Genomic DNA, 25,946 nt, shown 5'->3' with positions numbered 1-25,946 from the left:
AGAGAGAGAGAGAGAGAGAGAGATGGTGATGGTGGTGCACAATGTGTTCCATTAGAAACAATCAAAAAACAAATAGGTTTGTACACGGAAACAGGAAGGTGAGAGATCAGATTGAAGTGAAAGCACAGGACGCCTATGTGTGCTCATGTGTTTGTCTTTATGTGAACAACAAGAAAGGAAAAGAGAATCTTTTAGCAACTCTGCACTTTAGTTAACACGTTATTATCAACACTCATTGTTCTCTAAGTGTGTGTTTGAACGTGAGAGTATGTGCCTTTGCGTATGAGTATATGGTTGTTCTCACGCAAAAGAGATTATGGTCTTTATGTGCTGAAAGGCAAACAAAACTTTCCTTCTTTGATGTAAAGCCTGAGAAGGGATTGCAAATATAGTCTAACATAAGCTCTCTGCTTGATAACTTGAGATCATATTGTGGTTTAGTCATCGTAGAATATACAGTTGAAACCAGAAGTTTACATACACTCTAAAAAAAAATCATATTAAACATTTACTATATTAGGTCCGTTAGGATTACCTAAATGATTTACATTTGCTAAATCCCAAAATAAGGAGATAATTTTTTGGAGAATTTTTTATTTATTTCTAGACAGTCAAAGGTTTACATACATTTACTTTGTATTTTTTTAGCTTTGCTTTTAAACTGTATAACTTTGGTCAAATGTTTTGGGTATCCTTCCACAAGCTTCTCACAATAGTTTGAGGGAATTTTGACCCATTCCTTCTAACAGAATTGGTGTAACTGAGTCAGATTTGTTGGCTGTCTTGCTCGCACAAGCTTTTTCAACTCTGCCCACAAATTTTCTATAGGATTGAGATCAGGGCTTTGTGATGGCCACTAGAAATCATTCACTCTGTTGTCCTTAAAGTACATTTTAACTAATTTGGCAGTATGCTTTGGGTCATGGTCTGTTTGGAAGACCCATTTGTGGCCAAGTTTTAATTTCCTGGCTGATGTATTAAGATTTTGCTTCAGTATTTCTACATAATGTTCTTTCTTCAGGATGCCATCTATGCTGTGAAATGGACCAGTCCCTCCTGCAGCAAAACAGCCCCACAACATGATGCTGCTGCCCCCATACTTCACTGTTGGGATGGTGTTCCTAGGCTTGTAAGCTTTCCCCTTTGTCCCCCAAATGTAACACTGGTCTTTAAGGCCAAACTGTTTAATCTTAGTTGCATCAGACCACAGGACATGTCTCCAAACATTAGTCTTTTTTCCAGTGTTGTTTAGCAAATTGTAATCTGACTTTTTTTGTTGATTCTGGCTTGTTGATTTTCCCATGTTGTCACACAAGGATGCAGTGTGCTTGAGGTTTTCCTTAAATACTATTCTACAGTTGTGCCTCCAATTAATTCAAATGTTGTCAGTTAGCCAATCAGAAACTTCCAAAACCTTGACACCATCATCTTAGCTTTTTCAGAGGCATAATAATCTTATTGTATGTAAACGTGACTTTCAAGAAAAGTTACAACAATTTCTAAAAAAAACTCTCTCATTATTCTGCTATTAAGCATAACAGAAACAAACTTGATAATCCTAACTTACCTAAAGTGAAAAAGTTTAGTCACATTAAAATCTGACTTTTTAAATGGTTATGTGCCTTTTTAAACAGTGTATGTAAACTTCTAGTTTCAACTTTATGTTATTGATACATAATTTTTTGGCATTGTCATTGATCTTTGCAAATTCACTTATGTGCAAAGAGCAAACTAGTGCTGTTTTTTTTTTGGTTCTTTTCACCTTGGCCCACTGTTGCAGAATTACACCATCCCTTTTAACCATTCTGAAAACATTTTTTTTTTCTTAAAACCACATTTATATGATCATTGGGTCCTACTGTGTGTTCACATGATGCTGTTGGATAGAAAAAAAAAAGTGTTTATAGGTCTGGTCATCCAACTATGAACTTACTCTACCTGCAATCTTCACATTGAGTTGATCTCTCTTTTTTTTTTTTTTTTGCACACCTGGATTTGTCAAGATTTAAGTAAGTAAAATTCAAGATTTAACACTTAGATAATGCTCGACTATAATAGCAGGTTTGGCATGCTGTCCCAGAAGAGAACCCTGAGCTCGGAGATAGATGAGCCCAAGGTTCCCGTCTGGTCAATGAGTTTATTTACCCCTAGTTTATTTGTTAATATGGTAGTCAATCATATTACGCACTCTTCTCGAAATTATTTTGTGAAACTTCACAAATATATTTTGTGTGTTTATTACAATGTCTAGAACACATTTAGAACACCAATTTAGTTATTCTAGAAAACATTAATCAAATATGATGTAGAGCTTATTATGTCTATGTTGTAATTCTAAAACATTGGGTCAGAGTGGTAGCCTGTTGCATTATTCAGGAAAAGGTGTGAGTAGTCTTGAATGTGAACCTGTTAGTGCTCTGGAGAGATAGATGCATGTGTTCCTTTTAGTATTATAATTGACTATAATAAGCCATTCAGACAGTATTGTAATTTTATTGTATTGAATCTATTGGACAGTAGTGGAATTTTGATTAGCATTTTCATAGAAATGGCATTGAAATTGTTTGCAAAATTTACATCTGCTACAACAAAAGTGCTATATGTGTTATTTACATATTTATACATTTTTGCAAAACTTCTTTTAGTTTCAGAATGCCATCAGTGCAGAAAGGCCATCTATTTAGTGTGCAAGATGTAATTACGATTTTGAGATGCAAGTGACTCAGAGAATGAAGGTGCGGGTGAAATGGACAAAGACACCCATCACCCATTGATGATGTAGACATCAAGTCTCAACCAAATAAACACAACGTGCCCCATGACTTGTTTCGCTGATTGAAAAAGAAGTTTATCAGTCCCAATACTGATCTTTCTGTTGCAGAAATCACCAATGATGCCACCTCCCTCCTCACCCCAATAGAGTTCTTCCAAAAGTTTGTGACAGAAGACATGATTGAGGCTCTGACAAGAAACACGAATGAGTATACAGATTGCAAAAAATGCATCTGTTAACACTAAGGAAATGGAGAAGATGCTTGGCATGTATCCATAGATGGGCCTAATGCAATTGACTCCTTATGTATTGAGAGACAGACATACTGTACACCCCTGTTTCTGATGTGATGTCCCGCAACAGATTATAATCTCTGTTGACTCATTAGACTTTATAAACTACTTGACCGTGCCAGAGACGGAAAAGAAGGACAAACTCTGGAAACTCAGACCGTGGCCAAATTCATTTAGGGGAGAGATGAACTGTCTGAACTGTCTTAGAGACTATCACTGGAAGTAAACACATTCAATCCACCATGAATCTGACCAAATATTTTTTATTAAAAAACGCTTATTCATAAAAAAATGTGATTGTTGTGTGATTATTACTTATGATACAGTGCATCAAAAATATTCATATCACTTCAATTTTTTCACATTTTTTATGTTAAAGCCTTATTCCAAAAGGGATTAATCTCATTTATTTCCTCAAAACTCTACACCACACAATACCTCATAATGTCAATGTGAAAATTATTTTTTGAAATTGTTGCAAATTTATTAAAAATAAAAAACTTGAAAAATCCCATGTACATGAGTATTCATTGTCTTTGCCGTGAAGCTCTAAATTGAGCTCAGGTACGTTCTGTTTCCAGTGATCATTCTTGAGATGTTTCGGCAGCTTAATTTGAGTTCACCTGTGGTAAATTTAGTTGATTGGACATGATTTGAAAAGGCCTACACCTGTCTCTATAAGGTTTCAGGGTTGACAGTGTGTAACGGAGGCCAGCTAGTGAAGTGCTGTACAGGAAAACCTCACTCCTTTGAACTCTAAAGGTGCTCTAGCGGAAGACGCTAGAGGCAATGGTCTTTAGCCTCCTTGTTAGAGCAACAGGCTCCCATGCGGAATGTCTCCTGTTCAATCCCAGCTCGGAGCGGCTTGGGTGGCGTAGGACCGGCGGGGTTTACATTGGTGCCTTGACCTGGATGGGAGTGAGGTTTAGGGGGGTGAGTGTAAGGGAGGCCAACTAGTGAAGTGCTGTGCAGGTAAACCTCACTCCTTTGACCTCTAAAGGTGCTCTAGCGACAGACGCTAGAGGCCATGGTCTTTAGTCTCATTGTTAGAGCAACTAACTCCCATGTAGAAGGTCACCGGTTCGATCCCAGCTAGGAGAGGCTTGGTGGCGTAGGACCCGCAGGGTTGCAAGTGTATGTCAAAGCACAAATCAAGCATGATGACAAAGGAACTGTCTGTAGACCTCAGAGACAGGATTGTCTCGAGGCACAAGGCTGTGGAAAATTACAAAAAATGTTCTGCTACTCTGAAAGTCCAATGAGCACAGTGGCCTCTATCAGCCGTTAGTGGAAGATGTTTGGAAACACCAGGACTCTTCCTAAAGCTGGCCGGCCATCTAAGCTGAGTGATCAGGGGAGAAGGGCATTAGTCAGAAAGGGTGATCAATAACCCACTGGTCACTCTGTCTGAGCTCCAACCTTCATCTGTAGAGAACAGAAGCAACCATCAGTGCAGCAATCCACCAATCAGTCCTGTATGGTAGAGTGGCCAAACATAAGCCACTCCCTGCCTGGAATTTGCCAAAAGGCATCTGAAGGACACCTAGACCATAAGAAACAAAATTCTCTGGTCTGATGAGACTAAAATTGAACTTTTTGGAGCAGGGGCATACTGGGGAAACATTTTTAACCAGGTCAAAGTTACAGTTAGTCAGGCCACATCCAATGCGATCCAGAAAATGAAGAGCGGGGGAGGGGGTGGGGGTTGGCATGCCAGACACACGGTGGCAGGCCAGAGTAACCATCAGGCCACCAGGAAATGTCCCGGTGCCAGTGGCGTAGCGGACGGGCCCGCAGGGCACGCACCGCGGGGGGGCCTCGCGTGATTAGGGGGCCCCACGTCGTCGCGATTTTTAATAATTGAAAATCCAGGAACCGCAATAATCAAACTCTTGGGAACAACTGTGGTCGGAACCAAAGTTTACAGGTCTGTGTTCTCTGAACTCCGCTCAAGCGGTGGACTACTTCATTTTGATTGCTTGCCGCCGAACCGCGTCATAGCCAATGAAGACGCGCCGCTGTTTCTTGCCGCCAGTTCTCGTTAAAAAAAATGAATGACTTCTGGCTACCTTGACGCTCTCGCCACTTTCGGTTTGTGATCGCTCCTCAGTTTGTGAAGGATTCCCCGCGTTGTCACACCACCCCGCCTCCTTTCCCCGCTCCTCAATTTGTGACATAGATATATACACTAGATATCGCATAGGGACCCTGGGCATGCGTCTATAGCGCCGCCACATTGGTACAGTGCTCCCAGGACAAACGTCATTCAACCGCACTAGTCAAGACAGTGTTATTACGTGAAGATGCTGGACTTAAGCGCTGTCTACGGGTGTAGTAACGAGCAAACAAAGAAAACAAAGCACAAAGGCAGAACATTTCATAGGATTAAGTTTTTTACGTTTTTGTATGTTTTGAAATTTGTGCTAAACAGGTCACGTTATTGATAATAATAGCTATAGTCACTTACTGCATTCACCATAAGGCAAAGTAGCACCAACTCGCACTAAACACTCGGTTTATGCTAGTTTTGTTGAATAAATCAGCAAACAATACAAAAGAAATATGACAAAGAGATGCTGCGCTGCCAGAAACTTGTATTATTGTTGGCTAGCGAAAGAGTCGTTCATAACGGAGATTCATTCACAAACGAATCTTTCCCTCCGTCAGTATGAGAAGTAAAAGCAGGAGAGGAGCTGTGTTTCAGGACATGATTAGATCAAATTTAACAGGGAGAGTGAATAGTACATTTCCATACACACAAACACAAGCTTTTTGTCAGGAATGCCCGTGCGATAAGTGATCCATCAATGTAGAAAAGTGATGTCAAATAAAAATTTTCATAATTAAATAAAAAATGCATACTAACATCCAGGAAAACTCCCGATCACAGATATATGTGTATATGTGTATATCTATGTGTATATGTGTATATCTCCCACCCCACCCCCCACCCCCCGCCTTCAACTGGGGGCCCCGTCGGTGATCCCTGCAGGGGGGCCTCCGCATTTTGCGCTACGCCACTGCCCGGTGCTCCCTTTGGCCAGTCCCCCTCTGCTTTGGAGTGAATGCCAAGCGTTACTTTTGGACAAAACCAGGCACCGATCATCACCAGGCTAATACCATCCCTACAGTGAAGCATGGTGGTGGCAGCATCATGCTGTGGGGATGGTTTTCAGCAGGAGGAACTAGAAGACTAGTCAGGACAGAGGGAAAGATGAATGCAGCAGAGCCATCCTGTATGAAAACCCGCTTCAGAGTGCTCTTAACCTCAGACTGAGGCAACAGTTCAACTTCCAGCACGACAATGACCCAAAGCACACCGCCAAAATATCAATGGAGTGGCTTTACAACAAGTCTGTGAATGTCCTTGAGTGGCCCAGCAAGAGCCCAGATCTAAATCCTTTTGAACATCTCTGGAGACATCTGAAAATGGCTGTACACCGTCACTTCCCATTCAACCTGATAGAGCTTGAGAGGTCCTGCAAAGAGGAATGGGCAAAAATTCCTAAAGACAGGTGTGCCAAGCTTATGACATCAAATTCAAAAAGACTTGAGGCTGTAATTGCAGGCAACGCAGCATCAACAAAATATTGAGCAAAGGCTGTGAATACTTATTCACATGTGATTTTTCAGCTTTTTTATTTTTAATAAACTTGCAACTATTTCTGTAACTAAAATCTTTAATTCCGACATCAGACACCTCGTAAATATGAGAGATCAGAACATTTTTTTATATATTAGGTCTTACAGGGTTAAATATATATTTGTTCATAATATTATAATAACCTTTGGAGCCAATTAAATAATGGCTGCTGATAAGTAATTTATTCTTACAAAAGATTCTCCCAAATGCTATTTTATTATCATAACTATTGTGGTTCTTATGTGTTTTCTGTTCCAATTTTAATTTCAATTTGAATAACATTTTCTTGCTGTTACTTTTCTAATTTTTTAATTTTTTCAGTATGTATTTTATTGTTATTTATATATTTATTGTTATTTTACTAAATAAAAAGGGTCCTTGTCAAATTTTCAATATTATTTTTTTTCTTTTTAAATTGATTTATTTTATTTCAAATTGATTTTTTAAAGAATTCTTTTAGTTTTAATTCACTTCAACAGCCTTTCTCTCTTGCTTAAGTTGTCTAAATAATTTTATTTTTTATTATTATATCATATTATGGATTCTTTTGGCTTCTTGTAGAAATGCTTTTGTTTAATTGAACTGGATTCTAAAATCTTCTTTAAAGATATGTCTCCCTCTGCTGGTTTAGTATAAGTAGTGCAGTGCAGTGTTCAAATTACAGTATTACAGTAATAAACTACAAAAAGCGTCATAACCTTCTATTATATTCATCAACAAAAAGCTTTAAAAATATATCTGATACTGTTTAAGTAATGTACTTTTTCACATGTCTGAGCTCAGTGAAAACAGACCCTCAGTTGTGTCATTATTAATGTAGGAGCTGTAACTAATGGAAGGACATTCAAGTCTTCCACTTTCCAAATGCAATTTTAAAACATTCAGATACCCTCGGTTGTCTGGGCGTCATGTTATGTTAAATCAAACTAAAGTGGGCAGTTAAACCTGCAGACAAAACTTCTTCCTTTAAAAAAAAAAAGAAAAAGAAAAAAAAAAATATATAAATATATATATATATATATATATATATATATATATATATATATATATATATATATATATATATATATATATATTTTTTTTTTTTTATTTAAATTAAAGTTAAATAATTTTAATTTAAATAAACAACTCATAACCTGCTAGATTAAAATGGCTCATTTTTATTGGTCCAGAATTTTTTAACTAGAATTAAACTTTATAAATGACAGGCATACCAGCTCTGTTCATTCCATTTTAATAATTTTCAAACATTAACAATAAAAATCTCTCCCCTGTTAAAATAAATATCTTTTTTTTTTTAACAATAAACAATACGAGTTAATATGGAATGTAGTCACAGAGCAAAATCCTCTGAGAGAAATTTACTCAGTTCAATGCGAACCAGACTCCTTCTCTGTTCATACAGGGACGAGACGGCCCTTATCAGAGTGCCTCTGACCCCATACTCTCCGAGCACCCTCTACAGAATGCCATGAGGGACACGGTAAAATGCCTTCTCCAAGTCCACAAAACACATTTAGACTGGTTGGGCATACTCCCATGAAACCTCGAGCACGAAAACCGCATTGTTCCTTCTGGATGCTAGGTTCAACCATTGGCCGGATCCTCCTTTCCAGTACCATAACATAAACTCTCCCAAATAAATTCTTTACAAACACTTAAACACCTAAATTTAGTAAATCCAAGGAATCATCTTTGAACATTTTTTTAGTGTAGTTTTGATACACCTAGGGTCAATAATCTGGGCTTTTGTCACTGATAGTAACTTAAAGTTGGACAAACTGGTAAATGCTGTTTTGAGGTCTTTATTTATATTATAAAGGTATTTTAATAATGCATACATTTTAGAACTTATTACATGAAAATCATCCTGTATTTAGGTCATAACTGCCAGTTGTTTGTGAATTAAACTGCTGTAAAAGGACACACTGTGTACAGTTTACAATGTGACCATGTCTAGATTTGTACGTATGGGGTAGGTTTTGTTTAAGACAGTGGTCACCAAACTTGTTCCTGGAGGTCCGGTGTCCTGCAGATTTTAGCTCCAACCCTAATCAAACACACCTGAACAAGCTAATCAAGGTCTTACTAGGTATACTTGAAACATCCAGGCAGGTGTGTTGAGGCAAGTTGGAGCTAAACCCTGCAGGGACACCGGCCCTCCAGAACCGAGATTGGTGACCCCTGGTTTAAGAATTAAACATTGTAAAAAACAAATTATTGGCCACCCATCTTCTTTGCCTTCACAGCACATACTATATGTACAGCATATTTACATGTTTTCAATATACATTGTGCTTTCCCTCATTTACAGTTTATAGGCTATTCATTTTCTGGCTTAGTCGCCACAGCGGATTAAACCGCCAATTTATCCAGCACATTTTACGCAGCGGATGCCCTTCCAGCTGCAACCCATTAATGGGAAAAGTTTATAGGCTATACATTTTGTTATTTTCACTTGTTTTGCATTGCTAATTATTAATTGTCAGAAGTCAAGTATTGTTTTTGTATGAAATGCTTATTAAAAACATTAATAGAAAAGTACTTTTTATCCTCAACACTTACAGTAAGTAGCCTGTATAAAATATATTTAATTTTACTGAAATAAAATTTAATTATGCAATAACATTTGTATTTAAAAATAGTATAATATTTAATAATACTAACACGACACATTATTTAAAGTTTTTTTTTTTATATTATCCAGTTTTTAGGATGTTAAATATGGCATACAGATCTGTAACAGGTTTGACATTTCAAAATACTTTTAATATTTAATGCAAAGCCCTTGTACTTCACATCCATTTTCACGCAGTGGTGAACGGAGTACAAAAATTTGGCACTTAAGTAAAAGTGCAGATACCCTAACCAAATATTACTTCAGCAGAAGCAGAAAGTGCTCCTTAGAGTCAAAATGCAAACGTACATGATTTTTAATTTACTTAATAAAACTAAAAGTACTTACTGAAGAATGTTTAATTTTGCAAGAAAATTGAATTAACAAAATGTCTCAGACTCTGATAACCACACTGATAATTCATGATAATTCACTGATAATTCATGAAGACATGTGAAACCACATTCAACCCCATTAAGATCAGTTTGTAAAATCAGCAAATGGTTTAATGGAGACTCACTCAACACTTTTCTAACTTTACATGCTACAACTGGAGGCTATTTTTCACAAACACAAAGTCTCGTTCCACTGCTATGCTAAACATGTCTGATGGACGTGCATGTATGCCTGTAAAAAGAGTTGAAGCCAAAATCACTCAAAGGTCGTCATCATGCTTTCAGGAAGTTAAAGCATGCATGGCTGCAAAGTCTTTGAAGCTAAATAAAAACAAAAGGGAAGTTGAGTTTGGCCCCCAAAAAGCAGGTGATTCAGGTTTTAAATAGAACATTTCTGTCTAGTTTTTATAAACCTTGTGTCAATAACCTGGATTTTTGACATTGATAGTGACAAAGTTGGACAAACTGGTAAATGCTGTTTTGAGTTTTTTTTTTTTTTTTAATGTATTTATGTCCTCTAACATAGGCAAATCAATTTTTTTTTTTATCCAACTCATATACCTCAAGAAAATTATTGTTGTGATTGTCTTTTCCCAGATGGACTATTGTAATTAGGCTTGTGGTGGCTGACATTTTCTTGTTGCGATTAATTGCTAAAGCTTTTATCACGGTGCATGGTGTTATCATGATATTGAACTAAGCTGTAAATAAGATACCTTACTATATAATAAGTAAATTAAATTAACAATTAAGTTAATTTATTGTTGTATGGGCAACGCAGTGGCACAGTAGGTAGTGCTGTCGCCTCACAGCAAGAAGGTCGCTAGGTCGAGCCTCGGCTCAGTTGGCGTTTCTGTGTGGTGTTTGCATGTTCTCCCTGCGTTCACGTGGGTTTCCTCCGGGTGAATTGGGTAGGCTAAATTGTCCGTAGTGTATGAGTGTGTGTGTGAATGAGTGTGTGGACGTTTCCTAGAGATGGGTTGCGGCTAGAAGGGCATCCGCTGCGTAAAAACGTGCTGGATAAGTTGGCGGTTCATTCCGCTGTGGCGACCCCGGATTAATAAAGGGACTAAGCCAACAAGAAAATGAATTATGAATGAATGAATATTGTTGTATGTTCAGAGTTAACAAATGATTCAGCCAAGTTAAATCAAAACCAGATGAGAAAAAGCAAGACATATTTATACAGATACTGTGTTAATATTAGTTTAAAATATAACACAATTTTATTAATTTACTTCAATTAATATACTGATTGTGACTTGAAATCAGCTTAAAAATGATTTATTAGGCATATTAAATAGTGTATATTAAGCATTGATTAGTACTGTACATTAACATTACCTACGATTAAAAAAAGCTTTTGTACATGTAGTTTTACATTTACGTGTTGTTTATTATTGGAGCCTTATGGTACAGTGGTAGAGTACAATAGCCCACAGAATTTAAAATAGTTTTTTCAACAAGTTGTAGGCCATATTAACGTCAAGATGTTTTAAAAATTAAGCTAATGAACCAAATAACTCTCCAAGCCTTTGGCACTGTTATGAACACACCACTGTAAATACAATGTGAATGTTCTTAAAACACTCTAAAAGTATTCAAAATAAGCTAAGATAAGATAAGCCAAAGGCTTTCTTTTGAATTCTGTGAAGGAAGATGTTTGTGCGACATTATATGGGAAATAAATAGACTTTAATTTTGTAAGAAACAAACAAGCAAACAAAACATTCTATGGTTTAAATATATTGATGGTTATTTTGTTGATATTTGGTGGGTTTCCTTCGGGTGCTCCAGTTCAGGTGCTCCACCCTTCGGGTGCTCCAGTACCGGGTTGCAGCTGAAAGGGCATCCACTCTTAAAAAAAAAACATATGCTTGATAAGTTGGCGGTTCATTGCGCTGTGGCAACCTCTGATGAATGAAGGAACTAAGCCAAAGGAAATATTTTGTTAAGACAACAAAAAAGCAGGCAGGGTAACAAAGATTTTTTTGAGTTCAGTCAACAAACTGTTTTTATTTTTTACATTGTGTCAATCTACCTAAATACAACTGAAATTACAGAATATTTTTAATAATGCTTCAAAACAAAGACGATTTGATAATGTTGTAAATGGAGCACTTATAAGGTTCTATTAGGATAATTATTTCATTAACTAAGATTAACTATATGAAAAGTATGTTTTATATTTCTCAAATATTGTTAAGGGAATAGTCGAGATTTCATCATGTGGTTTTAAATGATTCTTTTTTCAGTTGAATACAAAACAAGACATTGTGAAGAATGCTGAAAACCAGCAACCATTGATATCTGTAAAATCTTAAATTAACAATAATTCATGACAACACACGTTTACGTTAATTAAAGCTTATTAAACTTAGACATGTTTTAACTTTTTGTTTTAATTTACACAAGCCATTTTAGTCAGTTTAATGTAATTTAAGTTAAAATGACTCATTTTTTTCTGAATAAAAATGTAAGGAATGTTTTACAGATTAGGAACAAAAGTACTGTAGAAGTGATTAGCTGCTGCTGTTTAAAAGAAGACAGAAACTCAAACTGGTTTGGAACAAGTTGAGGATGAGGAAACAATGACAGAAATGTTGTTTTTCAGTAAACTGTACATTTAATAAACAATGGCTCATTTATTGCATTAGATAATGTGAGCTCGGGTCCAGTAAACAGCAGCAGATACAACGTTTGACTTGACGTTTTATTGTATTTTACATATTGATATTAACATTATTCCTTTAAGCATTTTTCATTGTTATTCATATCACCTGGTGATATTCAAACAAATGGATCCTTACTGTAAAGTGTTGCAATAAAATTGTTAAATGAACAACATATCTTATATGCACTGCTAAAAACTAATAACAGTAATAAGGCATAAAAGATTCACATGCATTCATATTCAAACATTCAAAACGTTGTCTACAGAACATATAGAGACTGTAAAATGACATGGTTATTGATTCTAAACAGAATTTTTTGTACTTTCAAACTGAAATTGCATATATAGTCTGCTAATTCTCAAGTAACATAAAAGGTGAACTTAAAGTGTCTGTCTTGATACAATTAAAATGTCATAATCCTCTGAAATCATCTTTCGGAAATCACGGGTTTGGTGTTTATCCAAAAACATTGACAAGGTGAAGAAGCTTAGATGATCATGAGATGTGTGCATTCGTTTTTCTTCATGTTTACTCTAAAAATAAACTGTTAAGAAGACATCAGTTAAGTTGTCCATGAGTGTGTGAGAGTGCGGTATGTGTAAAGAAAACAGGAATAGTAGGTTTATTTTGCCCATTTGTCTTTGTCAGTGTTCTCTTTTCTCTTTCGGAAAAAAGAACTCTGGAAGTAAGTGGGTCTGTTTGTGGGCAAACAATGACATTATTTTGAAAGGTGACAGAGTAAAACAAAGCTGAAATGGTAGGCTGTTGTCAGGTAATATAAAAGTTATTGTGATTTTAAATCTGCACACAGTACATTCACATAAAGCAGTATATGCTGTACAGTATAGCGAATCTCAGCTGTGGGATTATTTGTCGACTACAAACGAAATGATCACAGCACTCTATATAAAGCAGGATATATGTAACTTCTGCATTTTTACAATAAATATGAAATCAGTATGTAAAATGTTAAGTAGATTATCACATGATCTAACAATAGTGTACATTTTGTTTAGATTATAATCATGCAAATGATGTAGTTTAAACAGTGCTTAATTAATTCATTATAACATTACATATGCCCTTATCTAACAGTACAAGTAAGCTAATTTAAATTAATCGTTTTCAAAGTAATCCAGATAAAAAAACAGCGAAGCAGAAAAAAAATCTTTTAATGGTTGAATTTTTATGTGTGATACATTTTTTGACCTTTGAGAAAAGTTACCAGCTCAAATTTTGGCACTTAAATATGAATTCATAAACATGATACAGTATGCAGCTATGAAAAAAACAACAACAAACAAGAGACCACTTTATTCAGTTTTATTCCATAAACTACAGTTTTGATGACATTTGTTTCAAATGAAAATGCTGCCATTAAATGCATTAAAGCTCTAAAAAGGGGCATGTTTTCAGACAGTAACAGGTACATGCGTTTTTAGACAAACCAATACCAACTTTAAAAAAGATAATAAAGTGATATTTAGCATAGAATAACTAATTTTCAACCACAAAAAACAACACATTTGTTATTCTGAACAATTGAATCAGAAAGAAAAAAAGTAAGTGAATTTAAGTGGTCTGTAAATTTTTTAATTTCTAAATGAATCTGTGTAACTAATTTTTTTGTATTTAAATACAGTCATCATACACTCTTAAACCAAACTAGATAAGTTTTCTAGACAATTTTGTGGAAACCATTTGCCTTAACCAACCTAAATGGATATGCCAACCAAAAAAGGATTATTTTGTAATCTTTTACTTCCTTCAGTTGTCACAAACCTCACTTTCTTTATCAGGGGTCATAACAGTGGAATAAACCGCCAATTACTCTGGCATTATTTAATGTGGAGGATGCAGCTCCAATCACAAACCAGCACTGAGAGTAGGACTGTACTTGTGGTCACAAACCTGTTTTTTCCTGTTAAACACAAAATAAGTTATTTAATCATTTATAACTCAAAATTTAAGGCAAATTGCTGCATAGATTTTTTGAGTTGACTCAACTTTCAACCCAAGTACTACACTTGACTCGATTAAAGTTAGGTAAAATTTTAAGTTAAGTCAACTTTTTGTTTTTTTTTCACAGTGTATGTTAATTTATCTAGGGTTATTTTCAGTTGTTTAGTTTCACCTTGTGTAAAAACATAAATAGTTTAAAGCAAAAAATTTTCCATGCTGTTTAAACTATAATGTATAACTGCATTATTAATACTTAGCAAGACATTATAATTTTGCAACTCTGTGCTAGCAGATTAAATCGCATTAAATAAAAAAGTAAATTTACAGTTCACAAATTGATGGTTTGATCATCAGCAGTATTGCTCTTGCAAGTCCAGGGGAAGACTCTCTGTCATTCTCCCGAACTACAAACCCCATTATGCTCTGCACTCACACACCAGTTCCAGATCACCCCATCTTTGCTGACTCTTGTGTCCACAGGCAGTTCTAAGCATTAACCTTTTTTTGACTTACTGTGTTTTTGACTGTGTTTGTTATACTAATAATGTGAGCTTTGCCACCTTCCTCAACTTTTCGCCTGTGAAATTGATCACTCTTTTTATTTCCTGCATGCTCCCATCTATCTCTGATTGATCCTTGTTTAAATGATTGTTCACCAAATAAAGCTGTAACTTGGATTCATCTCTTGTTGCCGCCACAACTCATAACAGTTGTAGTTCCAAGCCCTAAAAATTTTCAGGCCCTGGAATTTAACCATTAAAAAATACGATAGGAACATAAAATAACTGTAAAATGTTTTGTATAAATTACAGCCATTTAGTATTTTTGTCATAAACCGATGTTTTAAAGTACTAACACAACACAACTTCGTAAACAGAAAAAAACACAACCATAAGCATGTGTGGATGTGAATGTCATATTACGAACCAGTACTCATCACAAACAACATCTTAATATATACATAATACACATACAAACATAATACAAATACAATTAAAGTAATGCAATAAACATATTGATGTGGCATGTTGTTCTTTTGTCTTTTGTTGTTTAAAGGAATTTAGTTATTCAACAAAAGGTGTGTTTTGTTCATTATTTTAGCCTAAATATTAAAATATTCCCGTATGAACCAATACATACTTTTACTTTTGCCATATCTCTCTGGTTCGACAGATTCTTAATATCGCTTCATTTCATCCATATTTTCAATCACAATAATCAAACCAATTGGTTACAACTTAACCCCTAGAGGTCAAAACATAATTCTGACATACTGTAAATACACCAAAACCCAAATATCATCACAGACGAATTCACTCAAGCACCATTCCCTTACATTCTCTGGACCTCAAACTAGACTTTGTCCAAGGCTGTGTCTAAGCATGATAACAGCGAAACGTTATCCTCCATGGTGGCTGTGAATCATTAAGCAGATTGTGTAAACCACTCACTTTTGCTCTGTTTTTCTCTCTCAGTTATTCACTTCTGCTTAATTTCCCCTCACTTTAACACCATTTTTTAATAGTTTTTTATGAAATTGTTTTCTACACATTATTATGCTCATATTTTAGGCTTGTCTTCCACCCTACACTGTACTCTGCGAGTTTCCCTTCCTCTATCTTTCAGTATCAGTTGGTGATTAAGTATTGATATCAGTCTCAAGTGTCTCATATGATACCAGACAAACCACACACACACACACACACACACACACACACACACACACACACACACACACACACACAAACATGACTGCAAGTACATTTTAAAGTGTGATGTAGTGATAGACAGTGAATAAGTGCTGGTAAAGGTTATGAGTCATATTTGTCTGTGCTAATGATTTACATTACACTTCTTTCTGTTTGTAAATGGGATCAATAAATAATTCTGTGTATGAAGTCAGTTACCTCTAAGTTCAGACCGGTGCCCCAGCTGAGTCACTACAGGTGTAGTTCATCATGTTAACTATTAGACAACAGATTTGTGTCTTGGTTTAACTTTCTGCTTCTGAATGGACTTTATAGTAATAAAATAAAAAGAAATGTGCACAATATACCACTGTTTAGTAAGTCAGAATGTTGTTTAATTTTATTCATTCATTCATTCATTCATTCATTCATTTTCTTTTCGGCTTAGTCCCTTTATCAATCTGGGGTCGTCACAGCGGAATAGACACACTCTTACATTTGCACACATACACTTTGGCCAATTTAGCTTATTTAATTCACCTATAGCACATGTCTTTGGAATGTGAGGGAAATCAGAGCACCCACAGGAAACTCACGCCAACACTAGGAGAGCATGCAAACTCCTCACAGAAATTTCAACTGGCCCAGCCAGGACACAAACCAGCAACGTTCTTGCTGTGAGGCGACATTGCTAACCACTTTACCACTTTAAATTTAACCAATTTAATTTAATTTAATTTAATTTAATTTAATTTAAAATTTATTTTGTTTATTTTTTTTAAATGGGACATTTTATATTTATTATTTTAGTCAATTTTATCAATTATTTTAGTTATCAACATTGATTATAATACACAATTGAACACTAAAAAAGCATGTCACAATGATTTCTGGGGGATTATGTGACAATGAAGACTGTAGTTATGATGGTGTAAATTTGTCTTTGCATAAGAATACAATATATATTTTGAAAATATGTTATTATAAATTGCAATGATATTTAGCAATTTACAGTTTTAAATCAAATAATTGCAGACTTAGTCTTGTTTAGCAGAAAAATTGGATTATTTCCATTTGTAGTGCACAAAGTCTTTAATAGCACCAGCCTGAATAATATGATATTAAATCATTTTATTACACATAAAAATGCAATTTAATCACAAAGATAAGGCTACAGCTGGTAGAAAAAATGGAGTAAGTCTAAATATCACTTTAACCCCTAAAATTTATATTTGAATATAAGGTTGAGGACTGAGGTTTCTTTCTTCTTCCTTCTTCCAAGACAAGACTTGAGGAAAAAAACTTGAGAAAGGAAAGACTTCAAAAATACTATAAATTGAACAATGACACAAGTGGTGGGCATAATGAAACATGTAATGAATTCAAATTTGCTTAAAACTTACATATTGAGTTGTATGGGATGACTTTTGACTTTGAAACTGTTTCGTTAACACTGTCACTTTTTTAATTGTATGCTTACGACTGAAGACACGAATGCACTAAAAGTATATTTGTGAAATATTATTGTAAATGTATAACATTGTATTTATGCATTCTCTTTTAATACACTGTATATATGCTCTTTTTCCACATCACTATCCTCTTGTCTTCTATACTGTTTCTTTCACTGTTAAAGAAATAATGCTTGCTTAACATCTTTGAGGATTTTTTTTGTTTGGTTAAATCCAAGAAGAATGGTTGTAAGTGTACACACTAAACCAGGGGTGGGCAAACTCAGTCCTGGAGGCATGGTGTCCTGCACAGTTTAGCTCCAACTCTATTTAAACACACCTGCTTATAGATTTCTAGTGATCTTGAACACACTGATTAGCTTGTTCAGGTGTGTTTGATAAGTGTTGGAGCTAAACTGTGCAGGACACCGGCCCTCCAGGGCCGAGTTTGCCGACCCCTGCACTAAACTCATCTGCTTGGAATTATTGTTGGATGGGCAAATAGAGGTAATAATGCTTTGCTTTGTAGATGTCGGTGAGACAAATCAACAAAAACTTTAGCAACACTGTATGTAACCATTTGTAAATGTCTGCTCTTATTGGTTATATTGCAACCAAGAGAATGTGAGTGCATTTGTATAATTGATCAAACTTTATTAACTGCAAAGCTATTATTTGCCATTATATTTACTCCAAATCCATGACCAAAATACATCAAATATTGCATAATGTTGAATACCAACTGCATGTTTATAACTCATTCGTCCTACTAATCTTAAAATGAACTATGTAAATACTGTAAGTAGGCTATATAAACAGGGATGACATGCAAGGTAATTAAATGAATTCCTGAACCAAAAGCTTAAGATTTAAGATTAGCATGAACCAGTTGGCAATTCTGAGTCCTTTCAAACTTTTTTTTTTTTTAAGAAATTTTGTCTTTCATAACATCACAACAGACATCAAGATGAATGGAAAGTAACACTCTTTTGATATTATAAATCTTATCTAACCTATCAAATACTCCACCCTCTATTATGTTAAAAAACATCTGTCTGTATTTATTTTACAGGTCAGGGAACTTCACTCCACTTTAAAAAGTGAATTAGCAAAATGAAAAAGGAATTTTCATTCATACATTTAATTAATTCATTCATTCACTCATTCATCCATTTATTCATCCATTCATACGACCAAGATTTTTGGTTCATTTAATTAAAATAAATAATGTCTTTTGGTGTGTTTAATGTAGATTTATTAATTTTTGTATTAATATTATTTTAAGATATAAAACAAATAGGCAACGCAGTGGTGCAGTAGGTAGTGCTGTCACCTCACAGTAAGAAGGTCGCTGGTTCGAACCTCTGCATTTCTGTGTGGAGTTTGCAGTTTCTCCCTGCATTCACGTGGGTTTCCTCCGGGTGCTCTGGTTTCCACAAAGACATGCAGAACAGGTGAATTGGGTAGGCTAAATTGTCTGTAGTGTATGAGTGTGTGTGTGAATGAGTGGCTACGTCCGAAACCGCCTACTACTCAGTAGGTACTGCATTTGAATTTAAACATACTACTCGGCCGTTAGAAAAGTACGTTTTATACAGTATGAAAGTGAAAAGTATGAATGGAATTCGGACATACTACATCCGCCATTTTTTCATTGTCACGTGACCTACCTGCGTCAATTACGTTGCTTTACTCCTATTCATGAATTCGCTCGCGGGGCATCATGGGATAGCGCAGCATGCATGCGATGCGCACTCCAGAATCTCGCCGGAAGTAATAAGTCATCCGGGTACTTCTCGCATACTGATTTTCGAATTCTTCGAATTCGGACATACTACTCGGCTCGCATACTGATTTTAGCGTCCTATATAGTATGGAAGTATGCGGTTTCGGACGCAGCCAGTGTGTGTGCATGGATGTTTCCCAGAGATGAGTTGCGGCTGGAAGGACATCTGTGTAAAAAAACGTGCTGGATAGGTTGGCGGTTCATTCCCCTGTGGCGACCCCAGATTAGTAAAGGGACTAAGCCAAAAAGAAAATGAATGTATGAATGAATAAAAATAAAGCATATAGAATCTCTGGCCCCTTTATTAGGTACAGTTTTATAGTACCAGGTTAGATCCCCCTTTTGCCTTCAGAACTGCCTTATTTATTTGTGGCATAGATTGAACAAGGTACTAGAAATATCCCTTTAAAATTTTGCTCCATATTGACATGATAGCATCACACAGTTGCTGCAGATTTATCAGCTGCAGATTTATGATGCGAATCTCCTGTTCCACCACACCCCAAAGGTGCTCTATTGGATTGAGTTATAGTGAATGTGGAGGCCATTTGAGTACAGTGAACTTATTGTCATGTTTAAGAAATCAGTCTGAGAAGATTTGCACTCTATGACATAGCCATAGCCATCAGAAGATAGGTACACTGTGGTCATAAAGGGAAGGGCATGATCAGCAACAAAATTCAGGTAGGCTATGGCATTGACCTGATGCTTTATTGGTAACGGGCCAAGAAAATATCCCCCACACCATTACACCACCACTACCAGCCTAAACCATTGATACAAGGCAGGACAGATCCATGCTTTTATGTTATTGATGCCAAATTCTGGTCCTAACATCTGAATGTTGCAACAGAAATCGAGACTTATCCAGCCTGATCTCACGAGGAAACGTAAGTATTTTACGTTTTGTCAGTTTAGTGGTAAGAGTTCAGTCGTACGAAAAAAATAGGAGGTGTGGCATCGAACCCTGACCCCAACGGTCATTGGGTGATGAGCAAATCGTACTAAATTGTATGAATTAGATTGTACGAATTAGCCACTAAATCAAAAAGTTACAAATTGCCATGAGATTGCGTTGGACTCATCAGACCAGGCAACATTTTTCCAATATTTATTGTCAAATTTTGATGAGCCTGTGTGAATTGTAGCCTCAGTTTCCTGTTCTTAGCTGACAGGAGTGGCACCGTGTGTGGTCTTCTGCTGCTGTAGCCCATCTGCCTCAAGGATATATGTGTTGTACATTGAGAGGTGCTCTTCTGCACACCTTGGTTGTAAAGAGTGGTTATTTAAAGGGGTGGTCAAGAATGTCATTTTAAGGCTTGATTGATGATAAGATGCAAAACAATGTGTGCTCATGTTTCCTTTGAAGGAAATCACGTTATTATTTTTTTTTATAAATCTCACTTTGATTAAACACAGCTATACAGCTAACATGAAAACGACTGAAAGGCGTCCTCTAAAAGGCCAGCCCTCAAGTGACTTTGATTGGTCATGTGTCATAATGTGCTGTGATTTGTGGATCGGCTCTACGTCTAGCCCGTACAAGCACGCGCTTTTGTGCTGTGTTAAGAGTACAGTGTAAACCTCATGCCAGCTCTCAAAAATAACATCTGACAAGTGTCTGTAACGATTGAAAATGGGGTGCGGCTCCTTTAAGAGAGATCGCCTTTGTGTCTGCGTGTATGTGCGTGTGTCAACAACAGTTTGTAGACGCCTGTAAAGAGAAGCGCGTGTAAGCGGGACCGATGTTTATTATGCTCGATGCTCGGATTGATAGAAGAATGAAGCACAAGATGGTGGATGCAACCTGTGTGAGCCTTGATTGTGGAAGTGTGTGTGTGTGTGTGTGTCACACAACCAGTGATCGCTTTCCAGAGATCGCTGGTTCTCACACGAACTCAAAACTACATTTCCGCATTTCCCAGGACTACATTTTCATACATGCACTGCTCCCAAACACGCACGCCTGTTCATTCATCTATCCTGATTGCAATCACCAGCTGAACCTTGTCACAGACTGATATCACTCCATCTATAAGCCACTCATTCACGCTTCCAGTTTGCCGAGTCTTGTTTGCATCTTTGTGACATTACAACGCGTTTCCCTGTCTTGTTTTCTTCGTGTTAGACCTTAGCCTTGTCACCCTTGTTCTCTAGTTTAGCCGCCTGCCTTTCGACCTTTTGCCCGTTTATCGTTAATGATTCTGGACTGTCTATAAATACCCGTTTGCACCTGATGACGACTGCTTGCCTGACATTGAATAAACCTGCATATTGGATCTTACCTTCTGTTGTGAGTGTCACTCCCCCCAGTCGTAACAGTGTGTGTGTGTGTGTGTGTGTTTACAGCGGTTTGACTGATAAATATGAATTTGTAGCTAAATCATTAGCGGTGCCAGCACCTCATTTTAATTTTTTATTTTTATCCATTTCTCAGACAATAATTTTTTGGTGTATTTAAACAAAAATGTTTTGTTGAATAGTTCTGTCCATTAAAATGGTCACCAAACATCTTTAGCAATAGAAAGATACTACATTTCAATTCAAATGAGTTATTGCAACACATTTGCCCTGTAATTAAAAATATCTCCCCAATATATTAATTTGCACATTTTTAGACTGTAATCTTGTTTTTTTTTTGGATTAGTTGCATTTTTTTGCCATTCATACCGACTAATCTAATTTGTACAAATACATTATTGTAAAGCACTGTAAAAAATATATTAATTTACTGTAGCAGAGAGATCTGTCAGGGGTGTACACATTTATGCTGAGCACTTGTTATTTAGTTTATTAATATATAATCATAGTATTATTGATCATAACTATTCCTATAATTTAAAAGATTCTGCAGCCCTTGTCTTGAGATAACAAATGGAAATATCTAAGCGATGCCTACAGAGGCATTAAACCCATAATTAGTATCGACTGCCACACAGCTGAGTCCTTTACCTTTCTAGGAATCGTCATTTCTCAGAAGCTCAGATGGCAAGGTAACATTATCTTAATAAAAAGGCACAACAAGTGCTGAACTCCCTGACACGGTTGGAAGATCATCATCGTATGTGTTCTCACCTAATCCACAACTGTCATAACCGTATGAGTCGGCCATACAGTCCATTATATGCTCAGTCAGCTAAGAAAATCATTGGCTCTGGTTTGAATCGAGATTTAGGAAGTGGGCAGTTAAGATCTTTGCCAACTTATTGCTTGCATAACCATATTTGTTAACTGGTGTCTACCAACAGTCAACTGAATGTTTTAAGTACCTGACCACATTCACATTCACATTCACATTGCAGCTTTTATTTTTCTTAGTAATTTTTAATCCTGGAAATTTCAGGAGCACATGTGAAACAATAATTTGGGGATTCATTAACATTTATAGTGTAGATGTGGTCTGTGTTTTTTATTTTATTTATGTATGTATTATATGTATACAAAGTCAGAATTATTAGCCCCCTTGTTTATTTTTTCCCCCAATTTCTGTTTATCAGAAAGGTTTTTTTAAACAAATTTTGTAAACATAATAGTTTTAATAACTCATCTATAATAACTGATTTATTTAATCTTTGCCAAAATAACAGTAAATAATATTTTACTATATATTTTTCAAGACACTTCTATACAGCTTAATATTACATTTAAAGGCTTAACTAGGTTAATTAGGTGAACTAAGCAGGTTAGGGTAATTAGGCAAGTTATTGTATAACAGTGGTTTGGTCTTTAGACTATCAAACAAAAATATATAAATAAAATAAAACATAATAAAATAAAACAAATAAGAATTTCTCAAGAAGAAAAAAGTATTATCAGACATACTGTGAAAATATCCTTGCTCTGTTAAACATCATTTGGGAAATATTTAAAAAAGAAGAAAAAAAAATCAAAGAGGGACTAATAAATCTGACTTCAATTGTACATATGCGTGTATGTATTTATGTATATATGCATGTATGTATGCATACATGCAAGGGTTTCAACCTGTATAACACTCACAGAAGCACTGCACCGAAACATGATCTGTAACATCTGAAGAGAATCATCAATGATTTAAAACACAATCCTCATGTTCTCTCTCCCTCCCTCCCTCTCTCTCTCTCTCTCTCTCTCTCTCTCTCTCTCTCTCTCTCTCCCTCCCTCCGTCTCTCTCTCTCTCTCTCTCATACACATGCATGCAAATAAATACAAGGGCTTATATTGTCCTTTGTTCATCTTCATTTGAGAACTGATTTTTTTTTTCCTGGAGAATTTTAGTCTATTGAAAATAGCACATTTCTCTATGCGTTTTGAAAAATTCTGTAGCACACTATATTAGTTGTCTACTTCATGTGTTGATTATTTAACAAGTGGTGGGTGAAGTACTTTTAAAAGTAATATATTAGAATCTTAAACCAATATTAAATCTTAATTTATAAAAAAATAACAACATAACACATACTTTCACAATACCTTCCTTAAAAATAACACATTTAGTTAAAGTCATTGAAGATATATTATATTATATTATATTACTTTTAAAAGTAAAGTCAGCACTGCATTTAAACATTACCTGTAATACTTGGTATAAAAATTCGGATGATTACTTAGGCTATTACTAGGCCCACACAGAAACTGCGTGCGCAATAAATCCGCAGATTTTTAGCCCATCATTGAGTCTATTAAATAGACTAGTGTAAATGTGTAAACTTGTATTCATTCAGTTTTTAAATTAAATTCAGTAACATTATTAACACATAAAAAAATGTTAATTTGATTTATTTACAATACAGTTTGTAAAGTAATATTTTTGTCTTTTGGTATATATGAGAGACTTGCTTTGTTTACCAAATAAGTGGATCTAATTAGATTTGTATTGTAAACATTAAATAAAAGTTATTAACGATATTATTTTACATTTTTTTTAGTAATGATGCTTCCAAAATCATTCCACATAAATCACATTATACAAAGTTTTTTTTTTTTTACAGACGTCTGCGCAGAAATAGAAAAAAATGTCCGCAGATTCTGTCTGGCCCTACTTATAACCTATATAAACAGCCATTACACACTCATTTAAGCCTATATTGTCTAGATGACGTGAAAGCTGAATTTTCCCCTTTTATGATCTTCGGAAGTTGAGTCAGAGATCTCTCCCGGTCTTTATATCGTCGTATTTATTGTCTAGATGACGTGAAAGCTGAATTATCCCCTTTTATGATCTTCGGAAGTTGACTCAGAGATCTCTCCCGGTCTTTATATCGTCGTATTTATAGCGCAGCTCTGCCTAAATAGAAGCGCAGCGGTGACGCGCCTTAAATGCAAATATACCTGTGTCGAAAGAGCAAACAACGCACCTGACGCTTCCCATGGGATGCGAGGGAAGGCCGAAGTCTCTCTTTAGTTCTGGCGTGCACTCTGCCTCGGCTCGACCACTCCCTGCACTGACTGTGAATTGAGTTTTCGCAAATCCCGCCCTCCCCGGAGTTCTGACACACAACGCCCCATCTCATAGCCATTGGAAAAACCACCTCGCCTGTTGTGGCAAGCGGGTAGTTTTAACCGGCAAACACCATTTGTGGATATATGTAAAAGTGTCAGAGGCTCGGGAGAGCGAGGGGGACGTCAGTTTCACACTCATTCGGACACCGTGTTCACCTGGACAGGTAAGCGGTCAAGGGCGGCGTTTCCGATTAGCAACAGGTGTTCCGCGCTACTGTACATTGAGCGACCGCGCAGAAATTAGCGCTTGCTTTTTAAAGGTAGATTAGACTCTGGTGTGTTTTTCTTATTTTCGTGTTGATATTGTGGAGATGGTGACATTTAAAAGTTACTCGCCCGCTACTGCTCCTTATGACTTAACTTGCTTTAATGATGGGTTCTTGATGATTATATATATATATATATATATATATATATATATATATATATATATATATATATATATATATATATATATATATATAATGATACGAATGAATACCTATCATGTGCTGTATTTAAAGCCTGAACAATGAGTAAGTGAGCGGTTTGGGACCTGATCTAAAGATTTTACCTGCTCACTTTTCCCGGCCCCCTTCATCTATTTTTAACTGGAGAGTGATAGTTTAGCAGGGGGGATGTTGCAGGAAGACTGACATCCAATTCCTGATGATGCTAATGTCAGGTGCATTTTCATATAAACCTTATTGGTTGTTGTTGTAAAGGATAGAAACGATTTTTTTTTTAATGAAAGAAAGGGAAAAGAAAAAAGTCATTGTTTCTTCTAATAAGTTTGCCTGTAAATGTGAGATGTCTTCTTATGGAATGATGTTCCATAAGTGTTACCCAGTTAGGGTAATAAAGGAAGTTAAATGACTGGTCTTGCATGGATACAATGTTTTTGTTATTCTGACCAATTGTTATTATCTGAAAAAAAAAGAAGATATCTAAATGTTTTATTTTTTTAGAAACTGGGAGAAATGTTATCAGACCTTATTAAAAATATCAAATTTTACTTCAGCCCATATCTAATAAATCCAGAGAAGTTTAGAATTCATACAGTATAAGCTAAATAACCTTGACACACAGTCATGAAGGTTTAAAAGGGTCTTCTCTCTTTTATTGTTCTTGTCACGTGATAACAAAATGGCCACCTGCATGCGGCTATGGCACACTGATCATTCAGTTTTTTAATGCTTTTAA

At 35.7% G+C, this 25,946-nt stretch overlaps 1 protein-coding gene across 2 annotated transcripts in view; it reads left to right on the top strand.

Annotated features, from left to right (window-relative positions):
• The window catches only part of ugt8 (UDP glycosyltransferase 8), a 168,553-nt gene that overhangs the window by 106,029 nt on the left and 36,578 nt on the right, over positions 1 to 25,946 (top strand). The window contains exon 1 of one of the 2 annotated variants that reach the window (NM_001044325.2): positions 24,776 to 24,928. The exons of the other annotated variant lie outside the window; for it this stretch is intronic. The gene's annotated coding sequence lies outside the window, so the exon portion shown is untranslated. Of the gene's footprint in view, positions 1 to 24,775; positions 24,929 to 25,946 lie in introns of those variants that run through there. 2 annotated transcript variants of the gene reach the window in all.

This window comes from Danio rerio, chromosome 1, assembly GCF_049306965.1.
Source record: "Danio rerio strain Tuebingen ecotype United States chromosome 1, GRCz12tu, whole genome shotgun sequence".
Taxonomy (NCBI): domain Eukaryota; kingdom Metazoa; phylum Chordata; class Actinopteri; order Cypriniformes; family Danionidae; genus Danio; species Danio rerio.
This window is presented reverse-complemented; position numbering and strand designations above follow the sequence as displayed.